Below are 6,232 nucleotides of genomic sequence, written 5' to 3'. Positions count from 1 at the left end.
AGTTTATTTATTTCTTCCACAAGTGAGAGATTCAAAGATAGACAGACAGATGGGGACCAGCAGTTGGCATAATGACTATGTTGCTGGACTCCCATGTAGTTGACTGCAGCTTGAGTCCTGGACTCAGTGGCTTAAACTCACATTGGGTGTGTGTGTGTGTGTGTGCATGCTCAAGATCCTGAGAGGAGAATGGAAGAGTAGGGATTGCAACATGACCATCCCCCCTGGGGGGTGATTTCTTGCTTTCTGTCTCTGTGTCTTTCTGGAGAGCACACACACCCTATATTAAAAAAAAAAGAAAGAAAGAAAAAAGGAAGAAAAGGAAAGGCAGAGATAGACAGAGAGACAGCACACCCAACAGGGTCTAGATGCCACAGTCCATTCCCAATCTCAGGCAGCCCTAGATCATGGGCATGTGTGTGCCTGGCATACTCAGGGAGGACTCTGAACATGAATCCAGAATCCTCCCACATTGGTCAACCTTGCAGAGCATTGCATTTACCACCATGCCATTGTTCAGCTCCCAAATGATTTTATTTTAAAAATGGTTCATAAAATTTATATTTCCTTCATATGTAAACCCTTTCTGTGTGTCTATATATAGACATACTCATTTATGTATAAATACACACGTAAATATGTATAATGTACATTATATACAAGCACCAGTTATATAATGATAGTAAAAGGGAAGCATGCCTACCATCCAATTTAAGAAACAAAATATAATTGCCACATTTGAGACCTCTTGTACATCTGTTTCCAATCTCATATGCACCAATCCCCCACCCTGGGATTCTATTTTAAATTTTCTATTAAGTATACTTATATCATTTGATAGTCATACCACAAATGTCTGTATCTTGAAATAATATTATTTAATGTCACTTTTTTGACTGACAAATGAATGGAATCTCACTGACCCTATTTTTCTGTGTGTGTTTTTTCCTTTTCCGCCTCTCTCTCATGGTGTTTTTTTTTTTTTTTTTGATTGCAGTCCTTTTTTTTTTCACTGTGGTATTTATTTGTCCTTTATACTCTTTATGAACATCTAGGTTGCCTTTCATTTTTTCCCGTTACAAACAGTGCTGCTATAACATTTTTATTCATGTCTCCTGGTACATAGGTACAAAAGCTTTTCTGCTGTTTACCTTGAACTGGAATTGTGGACTTGCTGGTTATACTGTCAATAATAGCTTAGTATGTCTACATTCATTGATGGTTACTACCTATATTGATTATTTCACATTGAGTTGCAAAATGCTGATATTCCAACTCTGTCACTCCTTTTTCCTTTATTAGCTAGAACATTTCTATGAAGGGAAACGTTCCTCTCATGTACTATTTATGGGGCCATCAGAAGTGCTTTTCTATGTAAAGATGTGTCATGACTTTTCTGACAGTCCAATAGATAGGTAATAACTGATGCACAAAAAAGAAAATCTAAGATGACAAAGATTGTGTTTTTCATATCTCTGCTTCTGCATTTTATTAATAGGGTTCCCTGACATAGAAGGCATTTGGGTAGCTGGATGAATAAATTAAACATCTAATATTTTAAGGTTAAAAAGAAGTTTGTCTTGGACTTGTGCACATATATTCGAAAAGGCAAGTATTTCTTCAACAAGACAAAAAGTGGAATAAATTAGGAATAAAGTAATAGGACAAACGTTCACTTGTGATTTGTAAAATCAATGTTCTTATTTTATAGTCATACCTTATAATTAAGAGAATTAGCTAACTGTCTTACAGAAATGTTTGTACTTTCTCATACATTTCTCAGAGAATTTTCTAGAAGTTTTCCACTATTAGCTTGGCATTTAATTGTCAAACTTGAAGTAGTTTCAAGGTATTTTTATAACTGTTGTCCACTATTTTCAATATTATCAATGTATTTAATATTTCAAAAATCCTAAGTAAATTCCTATTTTTCATAAAAGAATTTACTGGTAACTTGAAAGCTTCTAGTTTGGAATTATTAGACTTCCAGGAATACACAAAGTGAAATGTTGATTTTTTTTATCTATCAAAACAAAAAATGATTATTTTCCAGTCTTTAAAAAATAATTATTTATAAAACAGTAACAAAAAGTCCCCAAATCAATATCTGTGGAATTCTGTTGTTTCTACTGCTTCATGCTAGGAGGGGCTTAAACATACACAATTACATAAACAAACATGTCAAACAAAAAAACATTCAAGGCAAGGAGCTTTATGCTCTCATAATGCTTCTTACAAAGTTGTTCACATATCATGCTGTTAATAAATCTTCATTAGCTATATGAACACCTATAACTTGCCACAAAACCAAAGTTCTTGACAGATAAGTCTTTGGCAGCATTAACTGGCAGGACTTAGACAAGCAAGAGTTTTTTTCTCAGTCCTTACTTGAGTTTTACTCCCTCAGATCCTCACTGCATGTTCTGAACCAGTATTGCTGCTAAGGTCAGTCAGTGGAGCAGCAGCAATGCAAGTGGACCCACATTGGAAAGGTCATGGATGCATGACCCAGGTCAGCTGAAACTGGGGGTGGATCATGGCATGAAGACCTGGTTGAGGGTATCTGTCTTTCTCTCATGAAGAAGTAAGCTTTGTTTTAATTATTAAAAAATGAAGGGAACAAAGGGTGGCACTGTTATAAAATGCATTGCTGTGTAAAGGCTATCCTATATGGGAAGCTTCTTGGTTCAAGTTTAAAGACTTCCCTGAGGATGCCAGATATGTACTTGGTTATGACTGAAGGCTGGCCAAAAACTGAGGGCAGATTGCCACACTGAGACCCTGTGTGTGTGTGTGTGTGAGGGAGAGGGCTGTGTTTCTCTCTCTCTCTGCCTCTCTCACTCATGAAAAAAATAAATACATGAATTTAAAAAAATAAGTATAATGGGGCCAGCAGATGGCATGGTGGTTAGGGTGCTGGACTCCCATATGGCCGACCACAGTTTGAGTCTCAGACCTGTCTGTTTGCTTTCTCACTTTCCCTTTCTCTCTTTGTCTCTCTCTAGTCAAATTAAGAAATAACAATAATAACAAATAAAATTAAGTAAATACATTATTACTTTTAAAAATTAGTATCACTGTAGTATAATCAAGTAGTGTCAAGGGAAGCATAATGCAAGTTCAGCGAAACACATTATGATTCTAAAACCCTCTTGTCTAATATTTATGTAACTATATCTTTCTGCCTTTCAAAGTAAAAAATCCCAGCAGCAACACAAATGGACAAACATCAGAAATAGCACAGCACTGGATCACTCTACTTTTATGGAAGGGGATTTCTCATGTCCCATGATGGCAACAGTAACTGTTTACTGCACTGTACACAATCCCAGGGAGTTCCTAACACACTGTACTGGTGTCTGCTATCAGGGAGTCCTCTGTGTTCAGGTCAGCAGAGAGGTGGAAACTAATCCTGGTTGTCAATTAGCATTACTATCCACCCAGTCTTGGAAGGCAGCTACTCAGTCTCAGAATACATTTTCCTACTTCTCTTTACAAAGATTAGTTTTAAAACATATATTTCAGAAAAATGCGAGAGTACACTTTCATTTCACATTCGTGCACTGTGTTTAACATATGAACTTACACAAGAATGTCTTCATCATTGTCATCAACACTAGCTGTACTCAAACAAAATGTGTGAAATAAACTATGTAAAATATTCAAATGAGTAGCACAAAAATCTAAATAGGTGCTTACAACTACAAAATCACACAACGATTACTTACACCATTTATTTCACACATATACACACACACACACACACACACACACGTACACCCCATTTACCTTTTTAAATGTATTTAAATTTACAAAGTGTTTTATGACTCCTCAGGAAGCAATGTGATCACTTTTCATTTAGCATAAAATATGTTTTGAAAAGGTGATTGAATATTTATTTTATTTTATTCTAGTCACTGCATGATATGGTATACTTTGTTGCCAACACCGAAAAGCCCATATGAAAACATTTGGTGCTGATGCAGGAATAATAGTAATTAGTGATGAGACAGAAGAAAAGAGAGAGAAAAAAAAATCTCACTGTGGAAAAAATGTAAGAAGGAAGCAGAGGCTTTCGAAAGTAGTTAAAGAACCATCACCTACCAGTTCTACTCGTCCGAAACCTCCAACGCCGAGGGTGTCAATGATGTTGAAATCAGACAGCTTCAGGTTGGCGAAGAAAGCAGCTTCGGCTTCATATCTGGAGTTTTTGATGCGAAAAAATGGAAATTTCTTAGAGGTGCAAACACGACTACCACGTACAACGGTACCGGAATGACACGACTGTGGGACAGGGTTTACCTGCTGAAATTCCATCTTGCTTTTAGAGTCTATGTTTTCTCACACTCATAACTGTTTTGGTCCCAGGAGTGCAGAAGAACATAAATGTGCACTTGTTTTTCAAAGTAGAAAAATACAAAGTACCCACTGCATGCCAGTCAAGGGACTGATAAATCCAGCTATCAAATCAAAGTGACATCTTGGTGTTTTCCTACGCGTCTTCTTGTAAACACGGGTTGTCTGAGTTGTTCTTTTTTGGTTTGGTTTGGGAGTTTTTGGTTTTGCTTGGCTTTGTTTTTGCCGTTCAGATTCTGGATGGCAGTTGCTCATTAGTTTCTCTTATCCACACGCTGGCAGCGCCTCCTCTAAATATGTGTTAAAAGCGGCAAGATCATGGAGGGCTCGGGGGGCAAACTCACAGCCAGGTTTTAAGGAAACAGATCCGAGAAGCTGAGGAGTGATGTGCAAATGTCTGAAATGGATGATTTCGGGAGCATAGTCACATTCCTAAAAGTATCTTCCCTTCACTCACATTTACCCACTGAGCCATAGCCAAAACTCAGCTTGCAATCCAGCATCTTTGTTTGCAAGTGTCTTATATGAGTGATGGGGAGAAGCTTGGACTAATGTTCCAAAAATTTAACGATGGACACATGCAAACCTGACACATGCAAGTGGCCAAAATAAGCTTCTCCTAATGGGATCAGTGAATATGAGCTGCTTAAAATATCTCCTTGTTAAAAGCCCTACTATTTTTAGAAAGGGCAGGAAGGCATCAAGAGGAATATGATCTGCCCACTCACTAGAGTCAGGCCAGGGAAGAACTCAGCTGTCTCAAAACTAAAGTACGTATTTGAGTAGCTATGCCTAACCCGTGGCCTTCTGCCCCCAGTACCTGACTGAGGACTGTACTATAGATAGAAATGATGCACACACTCCGGGCAATGACACCAACACAGCGTGTTTATATTTATTTTTAAATAGAATAACGGACAGACAACTCTGGTGTTAAGTTCTGTAACATTTTAGCTATTTTAGTATAATCAAATGCCAATTCAGACTTTCAGCTTAGGAGACATGGAACAGCTTTCTGGGAGAGCCTTCAAGTCTTCTACTGACAATCACAGTTCTAGTTTTTTAACAAGTTAGTTGTTGACTGATTCGGAGGATAAAAACAACACTGTTTTAATTTCATTTTATTACTGGCTGGTTATATGAAAACAACTCACTCTAATAAACTCCTACAAACAAGGTTGCTACTCTACCCTAATGGTATCTGTAGACTTTTCCATTTACTGCATAATCAAGAGATCAACATAGCAATCCAGGAGATGGTTTACTGAGATGGAACGTAAGCAGCAAATGGGCATTTTCAGCATTCCAACTGGCTCACTGCTTTGGGAAAATTAAAATTCCATCCCATTTAAAGGGCCAGTGGCAGACTTGACTTCAACAGGTGGTTAGACAGAACATCTGTTGGGATCTGATTCTGTTACAGTTTACATGTGGTCAAGCATTTCCTGGCAGTCTAGATTACCAAATCCTTAATGAGATTGTTATCGAAAAATCATCTATGTGTTTGTTGGACTTAGAGTTCTCAGCCCTGAAGAGAGAAAACTAAGTCCATTTTGATACCATTTTATATATTTAAAGTATGGCAATATTACTTATAAATCCTTGAAGACTCTACCTCCCCAATTCTTCCATTCAGGTTTGTGAACTAGGCTGGAGTACACGTAAGTGAGTGGAGTGATTCTCAGGCCTCTGCTATACAGCAGAGCTATGTCAGTGTCTTTCAAAAGCATTTCATTTGAGCTCACTGCAGATGAAGCAAATCAGAAATTTTTAGAGGTGGTTCCCAAACACCTATACATATTTTTAAAGCTCTTGGTGATTCTGATACACAACAAGGATTGAAAAGCATAGTTCTAAACTTCTGAAAGTCTCAGGA

The 6,232-nt window shown here is 37.5% G+C and overlaps 1 protein-coding gene across 1 annotated transcript in view; it reads right to left on the bottom strand.

Moving 5' to 3' along the window:
* LOC102497341 (cGMP-dependent protein kinase 1) overlaps positions 1-4,207 on the bottom strand; it is a 45,235-nt gene extending 41,028 nt beyond the window's left edge. Inside the window, exon 1 of the mRNA XM_027770257.1 lies at positions 4,105-4,207. The gene's annotated coding sequence lies outside the window, so the exon portion shown is untranslated. The remainder of the gene's footprint in view (positions 1-4,104) is intronic.
* Positions 4,208-6,232: the final 2,025 nt, after the last annotated feature.

The sequence above is a fragment of the Tupaia chinensis genome, unplaced genomic scaffold (genome assembly GCF_000334495.1).
Source record: "Tupaia chinensis unplaced genomic scaffold, TupChi_1.0 Scaffold000118_1, whole genome shotgun sequence".
NCBI lineage: Eukaryota > Metazoa > Chordata > Mammalia > Scandentia > Tupaiidae > Tupaia > Tupaia belangeri.
Note: the sequence above shows the minus strand (reverse complement) of the source record. Positions and strands in the feature narration are given on the sequence as shown.